The sequence below is a fragment of the Periplaneta americana genome, chromosome 10 (assembly GCF_040183065.1).
Source record: "Periplaneta americana isolate PAMFEO1 chromosome 10, P.americana_PAMFEO1_priV1, whole genome shotgun sequence".
Taxonomy (NCBI): Eukaryota; Metazoa; Arthropoda; class Insecta; order Blattodea; family Blattidae; genus Periplaneta; species Periplaneta americana.
Window position 1 is genome coordinate 76,474,062 of NC_091126.1, and position 14,817 is coordinate 76,488,878.

At 37.6% G+C, this 14,817-nt stretch overlaps 1 protein-coding gene across 14 annotated transcripts in view; it reads right to left on the minus strand.

The window, feature by feature from the left end:
* The window catches only part of LOC138707804 (uncharacterized), a 123,715-nt gene extending 109,686 nt beyond the window's left edge, over positions 1-14,029 (minus strand). For 9 of the 14 annotated variants that reach the window (XR_011334376.1, XR_011334373.1, XR_011334369.1 and 6 more), the window contains exons 1-2: positions 13,897-14,029; positions 1,241-1,441 (exon numbers count right to left, since the gene is read on the minus strand). The gene's annotated coding sequence lies outside the window, so the exon portion shown is untranslated. The remainder of the gene's footprint in view (positions 1-1,240; positions 1,442-13,896) is intronic. The other 5 variants (XR_011334374.1, XR_011334372.1, XR_011334377.1 and 2 more) reach the window with 3 other exon arrangements.
* Positions 14,030-14,817: the final 788 nt, after the last annotated feature.

Below are 14,817 nucleotides of genomic sequence, written 5' to 3' on the forward strand. Positions count from 1 at the left end.
ACAGAGACAGTCTGGCATAGTGTCTTTGGCGAAGCCACCTGAATAGCGTGGCATCATTTCTCTGATTTACCTTGTAACATTGAGTTTTGTTAAATATTTTAACTAATGGCTGGTACTTGACCGATCCATCATTGACCCATATGAAGCCAGTTATGTAGACCAATTTAGCAGGATGCGTCATAGGAGGCTGAGCTACGATACACATGAGATGAGATGGAAATTTGCTGCGATGCTATAGGGGAAACAGAGCTCCCAGGGAGAACCATGTTACCTGAATCACAGGGCCTAAATTTGAAGAAATATGTGGGAGACATTACCGGTAATTCTAATATCAGTTAAGTAAAGTGGAGTTTTGTAAAGAGTTTGTTATTATTCAATACAGAGTACAATTTTATTGTTCTCTCTTGTAACGTTAGTTACATGTTGGTAATGCTAGTTACAAGGACTATAATTGTTACAAATATTAAACACCAAGGAAACTCGCAGTATTTAATTTAAATAAGTATACCAACATAATCATATTTAGTGTTCTGGTAAAAAAAAAAAAGTCATTTCCATCAACTATATAAGGAAGCAGAAAATGTAATTACAACACATATTACTTTTTCTGATCATTCGTGACATGTAACGTTAGTTACGGTGACTTGGTCAACCCTAGTTTTTTTTGTAAAGAAACTAAATTAGATTTATGAAAGTAGGCTACATTAAATTCAGACTATGTTGAAATATCATATGTTATACATCATGCATATATTTCGAAGCTAAACTGTATTGTTCAATTAAAAACAGTAAGGATATTATATAAAGTTAGTTAATTTGAAATTGACTGGTATGAAAAATAATAATGAACCAGGTGAAATTTGTTCGTATATTTTACGTATTTGTTGATACATGCTTTAATAAATATTAACAATATTCTGAAAAATAATTTAATGTGGTTGTTTATTTGTACACTCTAATGCCATAAGCATATCACTGAAATGTGTTTTGAGGATTGCCTTTCCACCCAGTACAGAGCTTCTATGAAATAACCTCATTATTTAATAGAAAAAGGTAGGAAGTTAAAAGATGTCCCAAAACTTGTGTACACTGATGCAATTGTGGATCACCACATTATTCACATTTGAGGACTGTACACGAATTGCTTTAGTTTTGATCACTTCAATTTAGAACATAAACAGTAACTGCTAATTAGAAATCGCATCACAGGACTTAAATGATAAACTTTGTTCATACAGACCTTTTCAAAGACTGACTCACATTGTGACAACAGAGACCAATGATTTCAACAGTTCACTTCTGTTTTCTTTGCCCTTAGTCTTGAAAAGCACTTTCTGATGTTCAGAATAAACTACTTCAGAAGAAATTAGAGTATACACTCTATCATCAACAATTCTATAGCTAACACTTTCGATTGGAAAGTCAGCAACTGCCATGAAATCTGTAATGAATGGAAAAGCAAGAGTTACAAAAATTTAAACTGAAGGTTGAAAATGTTTGAGAGTGCTTCCATGCAGGGGCAATGGCATTTCTCTAAGGTTCGAGCCCAGTTTAGGTGTGTGTGTATTAATTGAAAAAATGTCATATAAACATTCGTCCTATTCTCAATTTTTTCTAGCCCTAATTTTCGATTAATACCCACACACCTAAACTGGGCTCTAACCTTAGAGGAAATGCCACTGCCCCTCTACAGAAGCGCGTCCAACGAATTTGTCAGAATTTTACCACTGTCACAACATATTTAACTTTTTTTAGCATTATATAAGGGATGTTCAATATATTAACACATTGATTTTTTTTATTGGGTTATTTTACGACTCTGTATCAATATCTAGGTTATTTAGCATCTGAATGAAATGACGGTGATAATGCCGGTGAAATGAGTCTGGGGTCCAGCACCGAAAGTTACCCAGCATTTGCTCGTACTATTGGGTTGAGGGAAAACCCCAGAAAAAACCTCAACCAGGTAAATTGCCCCGACCGGGATTCGAACCCGGGCCACCTGGTTTCGCGGCCAGACGCGCTGACCGTTACTCCACAGGTGTGGACTTAACACATTGATTATTGCACAAAATGCACTTCAAAAGCAAAATGTATAAATAATGAGAAGTGCTTCAAGTGAGTCGCCATTTTGTCCTCTTTTTGACATGCTTCGTGCTTCATCCACTAGGTGGCCCCTGACTCGGCACAGCAGGGACAGCAACATTTCAAACAAAATAGATTAGGTGTGTAGTATTATGTGAGAGGTTAGGTTAGATTAGATTAGGTGTGTAATAGGAGGTGAGCAGTTAGGTTAAATTAGGTGTATAGTATTATATCAGAGGTTAAGTTAGGTTAGGTTAGGTTAGGTTAGGTGGTAGTATTATGTGAGAAGTTAGGTTCATATCACATCAATGCACACCATTGTCCACAGTTGGTGATACTGAAAATCCCATCATACAGCTCTCCCAGTGATCACATCCAATTTCCATTACTCCATACTAAAAACCCTAGTGTTTTCCAAGGTATTTTAGGTATATTTTCTAGTGGCGCACACATAACCTTCACCAAACTTAATAACACTATGCACAAAATCTTCGATCCTGACACACACACAAGACATGGGAAAAAAAAATGTAATTAAATTCTTGAAAAAAACCTCCAAATTTTAAACCACAAGTCTAAAGACAAGATGTGATAACTGCGATAGCTTTAAACCCTACTGCCCTTTGTTTCTTATATAGCCTACTCGACCAATGATTTTGTCAGACATTTTCACACAAAATCTTCGTGTAACCCAGTGGCACCACCATTATGTTGCACTATGTGGGAAAGCACTCCTTTCTTCAGCCCACTCTAAATCTATTTGTGTACCTATCTGTCCAAAAAGCATATACACCAGGCATACCAAGAGCCTGAACAAACCAAGCATATATATATATATATATATATATATGAAGTAAGCCAACACTAGGTTTTAATTTCACTCGATTTTTGTGCTGTACCCTTCATTATGTCTAGAAAATTTAAGTCTAAGTTGCACCATGAGTGAGCAAAAACAAGGAAAGGTTCATCTTAAAATCATCATCTTTGTTTTCAACCAACAAAAAAATTTAATTCAATCAAGAATTATTGAATAAAATAGTAAGAACATTGATTTGAGTGTTTTTACATAACCTAAGCATTCTTATTTAAGTTAAGTTTCAATTTTTGTTAATGTTAGCGAAGTTACCGATGACCCACTGTATGTACAATTGTGTCCAGGTCTAAATTAGAATATGAGAAAGATGTAACAAAGTCGTTCCCAAAATAGGTTACACTGTGAAGAACTGAATAAAGTGCAATACCGGTATTTTTTTACACACAACCTCCAGTAACATGACAGTTTATGTACTGAAAAGAAGAAATGCTTTGCAAATGACATGAAATTTTATGAATATGCAAAATCACTTCATTTTACCATTCATTTCACAGTTTTAATTTGCAGGCATGATATTACCTGGAGCAGAATAAATGGAAAAATGGAGGCAGAATATAAGAGGTAAAGGAAAGTATCTAAGGAAGAGGCTAGTGAAGTGGTTTGTGTAGAGTATAGCATTGTATGGTGCAGAAACATGGACATTACGACGAAGTGCAGAGAAGCGAATAGAAGCATTTGAAATGGAAGCGTGTGAAATGGACAGATAGAGTAAGAAAAAAGCTGTGTTGGAAAGAGTGAATGAAGAATGATGCTGAAAGTGATCAGAAAGAGGAAAAGGAATTGGCTGAGTCACTGGTTGAGAAGTAACTGCCTACTGAAGGATGCACTGGAAGGAATGGTGAACGGGAAAAAAGTTCGGGGCAGAAGATAACAGATGATAGATGACATTAAGATATATGGATCATATGCAGAGACATAGAGGAAGGCAGAAAATAAGAAAGACTGGAGAATGCTGGGTTTGCAGTGAAAGACCTGTCCTTGAGTAGAACACAATGAATGAATAAAGGGAAATATATGATGAATAGAAGTAAAAAAGAAAAACAATTTATGGAAAAGTGGAGAGAAAAGCAAAAACTTGCTAAACTGAGTGGCAGGAAAAGGGAAGTAATTAAACAAGAAGAAAGAAGGAAAGCAAACGAGCGAGTTTCAAGACACAGTGCACTAAAAAAAAAAACAAAGGAAGGCACTTCAGAATCAAACATCTTCAGCAGGTCTTGTATACGAAAATTCTTGTTCACTTGAAAAAGCTACTGCTTGTGCCTAACAGACATTACCAAAATCACCACGGAAAAGAAAGTGCGTAATAAGAAAATAAATTACATTGTAGGAAATGGAGACCTAAAAAAAAATGTTACCAATTCACTAGCACTGAATTCACACATTAAAAAAATTCAGACAAAAAAAGTTACAGAATTTTGTGAATGTGATGATATTAGTCGACAGGCATCTGGAATGAAAGACATGTTGGCTGTCGAAGATGATGGTTCTAAGTGATAACTTCAAGCTCGGCACATTTTTCAATCAATCTGAGAATCTCATTCAATGTTTGATCTATAGAATGAAGATATTAAGATAGGAAAAGCAAATTCTGTGAACTGGGACATCTTAATGTTAAGTTTGCCAATAAAATCCCATACAATGTGTGTCTATGCTGTTGCCATGACAATTTTATTAGTGTCGTGAATTCTTTACATGACAGATTTTCATCACTTCCCAAGTCTATACCGAAAATTTCTGTGCCAATCAACTTCAGAAGGATGTTGGTTTAATAAATGAAGAAGTGAGAATGATTATATAGTCTTAAGCCAGGCAAAATTTTACAGGAGAGCGTGTTAAAGGTTTAGAGTCCAATGCTACAAGGTGTGGTATCAGAATTTCTTTGGCGTATACTTACATCATTTGTTGAGTAACTTTTATAATATTTTAATAGTAGCTTCTCCATATGTGTAAGAAATGAACTCACACAAAAAACATTTTTGTTAAAAGTGTGGCTTTGGACTATCTCATTCTCACCCCTTCAAATGTAAAGTACGCAAGAGAAATCTGCTTAGACAAATCATAAAACTACTAGATGATCAAAATGATTGTGATTATGTAAAGCGGTTTGTGTAGAAAATCTTGCACATGGCATTTTACGGAAAGTGATGAAAGATGAAAATTAAAATGTTTAACTAAATGTTTATAATTTTGCCAGAGAAATAAAGGTTAAACACTAAGTGCAATATAACAATTTTTACAGCTTTAGATTTCAGTTTGATATGAGGATGACAGATTGTAATGTGAGTGACCGTAACATGAGTGACCAACAGGCAACTATAGTCAAACTAGCACTAAGGTAGTTCCGGTGAAAATTGTTGAATTTGTAAGGGATTTTTTTTTAAGGAGGTGATATGTTTGTTTCATTAAAGATGTTAACTGCTTTATAATTTTAGTTGTTATTTCGTTTGGTAATTCGGTAAAAAACGTTGGTCAACATTTATTTAAGTAGGTGGTTGAATGAGGATTGAGAGACTTCTCTTCCTGCACCTTCAGTGGTCTTACATGTCGTACCAACATAACTTACAAGACATTATGAATGTTTCGCGCTAGTTTGCACTATTCTAGCGGGATGTTTGAGCAGGTATTTAAAAATATATATTCACAGCTATGGAAATGACTGTTGCAGGTGATTGTCTTCGTCTTACTAAGCTGAGCATTGTTAATACTGAAAATGAAGCGCAACTGTGATGCCGGGAGAAAGGTTTGCTTCCCACAAATATGGAGTGTCCACTTTGTGTCGAATTGCTGTATCCTCACTTTCACAGGAGGGTCAAATACGGTTTATTTATTTGTAAAAAAAAAAAAAAAAAAAATACACCAGGCATAAGGTTTATGGAACAAAAGTTGTCTGCTTAAAATAACACATTTTTCAGTCGTTCGAGATTGTCGACCAAGAGAGTTCTTCTTATAATGTACCATTTTGCAATTAAGTTTTTCTACTACCAAACAATAAGGGAGTGCGATAAGACGAATATAGCAGATGTAGCGCAGTCAACGATCGCGGATTGGTTTTCATACCTGAGGGAAGTGTGTAGAGGTAAGAAAATGGAGTGTTATGAAGCTTAGGTTAGTTTAGACTTTTATTATGCCTTACATAATTAGCTGTGACAGGTTAGGTTAGTTTAGGATTTGTGATAGATTAAGTTAGGCTAGTTTAGGATATCTGACAGATTAGGTTAGGTTAGTTTAGGATTTTACTGACCTTAAGAATAATCTGTGAACAATGCAATGAATGGAAAAGTACCTTATATTTATTATTTATCGATTTTGAGAAAGCGTTTGACTAGCTTAATAGAGATTATATATGGAGAACAATAACAAAATTTGGTATACCAGAAAAAATTTGTAGACTAATTAAGCTTATGTATGAAAATTATACTTGTAATGTCATACATAAAGGTATGCTGTCAGAAAATATAACTACATGCGGAGTGAAACAGGGTTGTATTCTCTCTCCAATCATATTTCTGATTATTATGAATGATATTATGGAAAGGTCTGTTGGCAATGCTAGAAGAGGTATAAGATGAGGATTAAATGATATCTTGGAATATCTGGATTTCGCTGATATCTGTTTGCTCTCCCATAGTTTTGGTGACATGCAGAATAAAGTCAATACTTTATTAGAAGTAATAAAAGGGGCTCATATGAAAATAAACGTAAAGAAAACTAAAGAAATGAGATTAAATAGTAAAAAGGCAGATAAAGTTAGGCCTATAATAAATAATAATAACATTGATACTGTTCAAGAATTTAAATATTTGGGTAGTATAATTGACAAGGATGGTGGAGCCTTTGAGGATGTAAAGAACCGAATAAAAAATGCAAATAGTGCATTTGTCCAGTTGTACCCAATATGGAAATCTTATATTATACCTAGATCTACAAAAATTAAAATCTTTAACAGTAATGTGAAATCAGTCTTATTATATGGCTGTGAGACATGGAAACCAAGTAATATTATACAAAATAAACTGCAAACATTTGTTAATAGATGTTTACGAAGAATTAAAAAAATTAGATGGCCTGATATAATCACAAACTCAGAACTATGGAAGATAACAAATCGGAAAGATATCACAATAGAAATCAAAAGATGAAAGTGGAATTGGATAGGGCACACAATCAGGAAAGACGATGGAGCAGTAGAAAGAATGGCTTTGGATTGGAACCCCCCTGGTAGTAGAACAAGAGGAAGGCCAAAAAATACATGGAAGAGAACAGTTTTGGAGGAAATTGCTATGGAGGAGAAAACATGGAGCGAAGTGAAGTTGGCTACAAATAGGGTCCGATGGAGGCACTTTGTGAATGCCCTATGCTCCTCAAGAGGAGATACAGGAGTTTGATAGATTGAGGTTAGGCTAGTTTAGGATTTCTGACAGATTAGGTTAGGTTAGGGACACGCTTCCATACAGGGGCAGCGCCAAATTGGGATTATGGTACTTTGTACTGATTTAATAGTTACTTAATATTGATAAGCGTATTTTTTTTACGAGGATCAAGTGCTTTCGACACGGTATATTATAATATTGAACGTGGTTATGTTATGGTAGAGAGGTTACGAGACGGTTGTAATGGGACGCCATTTTCGTGTTGCAAATATAATGTAGCTATCAGATTATTTTTTATCTTAGCAGGTGATATTACTTTACGTACCTTTTAAGCTTTTGTTGTTTTATTGACGGCTTGTGTAATGACGTTGGTTCTTGTTGTATGTTCTTTACGTAGAGCTGTATACACGGATTGACTGTTATCTGGAATGGTGTTCGTAGAGCTGTGTACACGAATTGACTGTTGTTAGGAATGGTGTACACAGATCGAATGTGATGACGTCAGTTGACGACATGGGGAGTTTGAAGTGTGTAAGAATGCTAAATTATTTAAGTATGGTTTCCACATAGCCTATCGTTGATTAGTTAGATTTTAAACTAAAGAAATTTGACATAGATTAGTGATAAGTTACATGTTAGTTTAGGGTTAGACGTCAGTTTAGGTGTGTGTATTTGAAAGATGTTAGTTTAGGGTTTTTTGGAAAGGTTAGACGTGAGTTTAGGTGTGTGTATTTGAAAAATGTTAGTTTAGGGTTTTTTGGAAAGGTTAGACGTCAGTTTAGGTGTGTGTATTTGAAAAATATTAGTTTAGGTTTTTTTTGGAAATCTTAGACGTCAGTTGAGGGTTTTTTTGGAAAGGTTAGACGTCAATTTAGGTGTATGTATTTGAAAAATGTTAGTTTAGGGTTTCTCGGAAAGGTTAGACGTCAGTTTAGGGTTTTTTGGAAAGGTTAGACGTCACTTTAGGTGTGTGTATTTGAAAAATGTTACTTTAGTGTTTTTGGAAAGGTTAGAAGTCAGTTTAGGGTTTTTTTTGGAAAGGTTAGACGTCAGTTTAGGGGTTTTTGGAAAGGTTAGACGTCACTTTAGGTGTATTTGAAAAATGTTAGTTTAGGTTAGGTTAGGTTAGGTTAGACGTTAGTTTAGGTTTTTTTTGGAAAGGTTAGACGTCAGTTTAGGTGTGTGTATTTGAAAAATGTTAGTTTAGGTTAGGTTAGGTTAGATTAGGTTAGGTTAGACGTTAGTTTAGGTTTTTTGGAAAGGTTAGACGTCAGTTTGTGTCATGTTGATCGATGGTCGGTGTGTTTGTGAGTTATGTAATTTGAAGTCGGCGTTTGAAGAGTGGTAGTGATAGTGTTTTCGAGATATATCGATAGTAGATTAGTCGAATACCTTGTTATTAAGCGACTGGTGGAGAGGAATGTCTTTCTTTGTAAGATGTGACGTAGTATATGATGTAAATTTGGAGATTTGTGATTGGGTTGAGGTTTTGTGTAAGTTTCAAGCGTATTTTTCGCAAGTGTTCCCCCATGTTGGAATTACAAACACAGACGATATCAACGACGCAGACACCACTCTCGCACAGGTGTTGAATGAAGCTCTAGAAATAGCAGTACCGACCAAAAAACGACGCACAGACGCACCCAGGCGACTACCACCTGACATAGTCAAACTAATAAAGACGAAGAGAGCGGCGCACCGACTCTACATGAGAACGCACGATGACAGACGACTATACTGCTCCCTACAAGAAGATGTTGCCAATGCAATCACCCAATACGAAGCGCAACGATGGAAAAGACTAATAGACAAACTAGATGACAATAGAACATCAAACCCGAAGCGCTTCTGGGACACGATAAAGTGTATTCGGGGGAGAAATACATTTCCAGACCACCCACTCCGCGACGGCGACACGATTATACACGACAAGCCAGGCAAACTACACCTTTTCCGCAACACACTTGAAGCCATCCACACTACTCCAAACGACCACAACTTCGACGCAGCACACTACAATACAATAACCAGACACATCACAAACAACCACCAACTCTACAATCCGCTTCCAGTGCCACAAGAACGCTCCACTAACGACGCTATACTCGACGACATCACAGCCATCGACTTAACAATAGCATTAAAACAATGCAAAAACTCAGCCCCCGGACCAGACGGCATCACGTACGATGTTCTAAAACAACTTCCACCTACTGCACTTCACTACCTTGCCGGACTCTACACGGTATATCTTAGACTAGGACACACTCCCCTCCCGCTGGAAGCGCTCACATGTTCTTCTTTTCCTGAAACCTGGCAAAGACGCGTCCCAACCAACGAACTACCGACCAATTAGTTTGACACCAACAATAGCCAAATTAATGGAGAAAGTAGTCGCGTCGCGTCTACACGTGCACCTGATCGAGCGGGACCTGATTCCGGTCACTCAGGCCGGGCGTCCGGCTGCACGACCAATTGATACGGGTGCTTACCCCCATTGAAGTGGCTCACACACATAGACATTACGCCATCCTCCTTGCGCTTGACGCACAACGTGCATTTGACATGGTGTGGATAGACGCCCTTAAGTACAAACTTTCTCTACTCCATCTCCCCCATGAAATAACCAGGTGGGTCTCTAGTTTCATATCAAACCGAACAGGACAGGTGAGACTCGGAAGGAGCGAGTTGTCTCAACCCTTCCGAATCGAAGCTGGAGTCCCACAGGGTTGTGTCCTCTCTCCAGTCCTCTACAATATTTTTGTTTTAGACATTCCCCCACCCATAGACAATAACGTTGGACTCGCTCAGTATGCCGACGATGTCGCATTCTGGGCGACACACCCCCGACTATCTTCCGCCAGAGCCAAAATAAATAGATCACTGCGGCGATATATCACCTGGACCAACATGTGGCGAATACAAATAAACACAAACAAAACACAAACATGCATACTCCGTCCCTCCCTCCGCTCCCGCACAGTAAACGCCAACCCCATCACAATCGGTACCACCCAAATCCCCCTCCGGCGACAACTCACCTACCTCAGCATCCCAATAAACTCCAAATTATCCTGGACTACTCTTGCCAATAACACCTGGAACAATTTTAATGCGGCCACCAAAGCAATCAGCTAACTTAGTGGCATCAGACGCCCAGGCTGTTCAACTCCCACACTCCTCCATCTTTACAAAGCATTGGTTCAATCCCTTTGTATGCACCCCTCCATATTCCTAGTCCAAACATCCAACTCCAACAGACGAAAATTTGAGGCAAGAGAAAGGCGCATCCTAAGATCAATATCCGGACTCCCAAGACGAAGCACCAATCACACCGTATATCACACAACAAACACAACACCACTCTTCACACACCTACAGAACATCAACGATAAATACACATTCTCCGCACTCAACAGGCAATACACACACACACACACACTCTTCACACAACCACCCGACACAAATAACAGAACAACAATAGAAAAACTACTCACACACTATCACGATCCACAACACCACAGTAACACATACATAAACATAAAATAACTACATGTTGATTCATCTGTGTATCGCCGCTAACCAATTAAAAGAGAGAGAGACGATGGTGACCAACATTCCTAAGCACTGAAAACATGAACCAGCAGACAACCATGATAGACAACTATAATAGTCAAATGATGTAATGAAAAGCAACGGGATTTCTTGTTCCAAAAAAATTAACCACTGGCACCAAAAAAAAAAAAAAAACATTGTTTATCCTTTCAAATTTTAATCATCTGTTGTTCCACTTTGCTGTTATGTAAACATGTACACTTTGTTATTATGTTATCATGTATTCCATGTGTATTAATCACGACAGCTGAAGAGGGCACACCAATAAGTCCCTGAAACAGCCGCCGGCAATGTATACTCTTTGTATATTTTACCGGAATAAAACATTTGAATCGAAAATCGAAATCGCAAGTGTTCCTGTAGCCTAATGGTTAAGGCTATGGAGGATAGAAATGAACGTCGGTGGTTCGAGTCTCGTCACTGGCAAGGTAAGTAAAAATGTGTGTTAATAATAAGGTATGTAATGTAGGCATAAAATTAGGTAGTAGAAATAAAGTAGTTGTGTGTGGAGAAAGGGGAAAAAGGATGAAAGAATGAGAGTGTAGAAGAGTGTGCGAGGGAGGTAAAGGGAGTGGAAAGAGAGGATATGAGATAAATGAAACTTTTTTTTTTTTTGTTTCTGCCTTGAGTGCTTTTTGAGGTGTTGTGATGGTATATTTTTTTTCTCGGAAATGGTGCGTTTCCCTTCAAAATCGTTCAGGATATTTCATTGCTATATTATGTAGGTTAGTTTATGATATTAGTGACAGGTTAGGTTAGTATAGAATTTTAGTGACAGGTTTGGTTAGTTTAGGATTTTAGTGATAGGTTAGGTTAGTTTAGGATTTGTGACAGGTTAAGTTAGTTTAGGATTTTGGTGACAGGATAGGTTAGTTCAGGGTTTGTGACAGATTATGTTAGGTTATTATAGGATTTAGCGACAGGTTAGGTTAGTTTAGGCTTTTAGTGGCACGTTTGGTTAGGGTAGTTTAGGGTTTTATTATGACTTGCATAAAGGAAACTGTGACAGGTTAGGTTACGGTAGTTTAAGCTGTTGTTATGCCTCTTGTAGGCGAATCTGTGACAGGTTAGATTAGGTTAGGTTTTGAATATGCTGTGACGGGTTAGGTTTGGTTTTTCTAGGCTTTTGTTTGCTATAAGTTTTATTTTTCTTTCAAAATGTCTGGATCGGTGTTATAAGAACGAACCTAAGATTGGAGGACCGAATCATATAGTGGAAATTGATGAAAGCAAGATTGGGTGTAGGAAATTTGAGGCCGGTCGTGTTGTTGAGAGTTTTTGGGTTTTGGGCATGATAGATCGTGAGACGAAGGAAGTGGGATTGGAGATTTGTCCGAATAATAAGAGGGACAAAGATACTTTCCTTCGTCTTATTCGGGAAATGTCGCTGCCCAAACCACAATAATGACGGACTGCTAGAAAGGGTATGAAGGCCTGGATGTTTATAATTTCCGTCATTTGACTGCCAATAACAGCCTTAACTTTGTTTATCTGGAGAACAGTGCATGCACGAACTTAATCTAGAATGCTTGGCGTGGTCTTAGGGAACATCTCACGTGCGCAAGGAAGACCTCAGTTATCACCTTTGTAAATACTTATGGAGGAAGGATTGTTCGCGGCTGCTGCGAGATCCTTTCGAGGCTCTGATTGAAGATGTTAAGTCACTCTATCCCGGCAATGTGCATTTGATGAAGGTGGTAGCCACTGAGTGTGGCCGTCGTAAAGAGACAGTGATTTTTTATTTTTTACATTGGCAGTTGAAGTGCATCGGTGTCTGCCATAATGGCGGGGTTGAATGTAAGTTTCGTCGTGATATTTGTGTTTATTCTAGTATTATGTGCTCTAGTTGAGTGTTTTTCAGTGAGTAGTATTGAATTAATAACAGTTCTGCGTTCTTCACATTACATCGCATCGTGTGTTTCATATGACTACAATCGTTTCATTGACTAGAAAGCAGAAAGCTTGCACTCGCATTACATTGGACATGTCATTTCACTGGTAATTTGCCACATAGTCTTACCTGTACAATTAGTTTAGTTGAAATAATCACCAATAGGCCCACAATGCTTCAATTTTAAAATGCATCTCCACAAAAAAAAAAAAACGCTGAGCAATTAGGCCATTTTCTATTAAAAAATCGGCGGAAATCAATCAACTCTCGTTTCTCCAAGTAGGTTATTTTAAGACGCTGTATCAACATCTTAGGTTATTTAGCATCTGAGTGAGATGGCGATTATGCCGGTGAAATGAGTCCGGAGTCCAGTACTGAAAGTTACCCAGCATTTGCTGAAATTGGGTTGAGGGAAAACCCCGGAAAAAACCTCAACCAGGTAACTTGCCCCGACCGGGACTCGAACCCGGGCCACCTGGTTTCGCGGCCAGACGCGCTAACCGTTACTCCACAGGTGTGGACGCGTTGGTCAATATGGCGGACCTCATCGAGAATCAGTGACAGATTAGGAAAAGGTTAGATTTCGTTTTTCCAGGCTTTTCATATGACTACCAAAATAACAAATAGGCAATGCATACCAAAAACGGGCTGAACAAAATCAAACCTAACGTATGACTGATTCTCGATTATGTCATTCATGTCCTTCATATTGACTAACGTTTTCCACCGAATTACCTATAGGTCTATCCTTTGTGTGACTGCAACCTGTGCATATTTTTGTGTGGCTTTATTTGTTTATAGTGTGATTTTTTTCTATTTTTGTATTTGTATTTCTGGTGCTATGGAAGAGAAGGCCTGGTCACCTTAACTACACCTGAATAAATAAATAATTATAGTTTCAGAAGACCATTCTGAATACTAAGCTCACATGACATTAAAACCACATACGTAACTTACTATACCGTAACATAAAACATGCATCAAACAACAGACGCCCTTATATTACCTTTCCTTCTCCATATGTATACCGTAAAATAAGTCTGAAAAAACTACATAAATACCTTTTACTGTCAGCATGACACCACATATTAAAATTACGCGCACTACAAAGAGACAGACGCATTTCTTACATTAACTCATTTGTTTTTAAACATGATCATTGTGACCAACATAAAACTTCAAAGAACATTTCCCTACTATGTCCCTTTCAGCATGTCAACAAACACGTTGAAGCACAGTCTAATATATATCTATTAGACTGTGGTTGAAGGCAAAGACAGCCATCTCTTCGATATATCGCAGGACAACTACTACAGCGCACCTGGTGGCTGTACCTGGTGCGGAGACTAGCTAGGCGTGTGTATATTGTAATATTGTAAATACAGTATTTTGTAATTCCACAGAGGATTCTCAATTACTATTTCGCTCCAGGCTCTCTATGGCTCCAAGGTTAATTCATCAGATATGTATAAAAATGCTTGTGCACTTTTTGAGTGCAGAAATTATGAGACTGAAAAAAACTCCAATTTCCCTCCCCCCCTTTTCCGAGAGAAAAAATCTGTAAGTATTGCATTTGCTTCCAGATTTAGTTGTGGATTTATTATAATGAAGAAAAGTTATAAATAATAAGTTTAAGAATTTAGTAGGTTAATTTTATGGCAATTTATATATTGATATTACAGGAAAAATTCGGTCTGGCGCCGGGGATCGAACTCGGGTCCTTGATTCTACGTACCAAGTCCTCTAACCATTGAGGTACGCCGAAATCCAATCCACAGTACCGGATCAAATGCCCCAACTCCAGTTTATTTCCCTTTGTGGCCTGACTCCAAGTTCGTCATGTATGTTGACATTTATATTAAGTCAACTTCCATTATACAAGGAGCGCACTCAATTGAGTGACTTGGTGGCCGGGATTCCACAGTAATTTGCACTGTTGGAGGAATAATCTACGTAAAGATTTATTTTTGGTCTTAGAAATT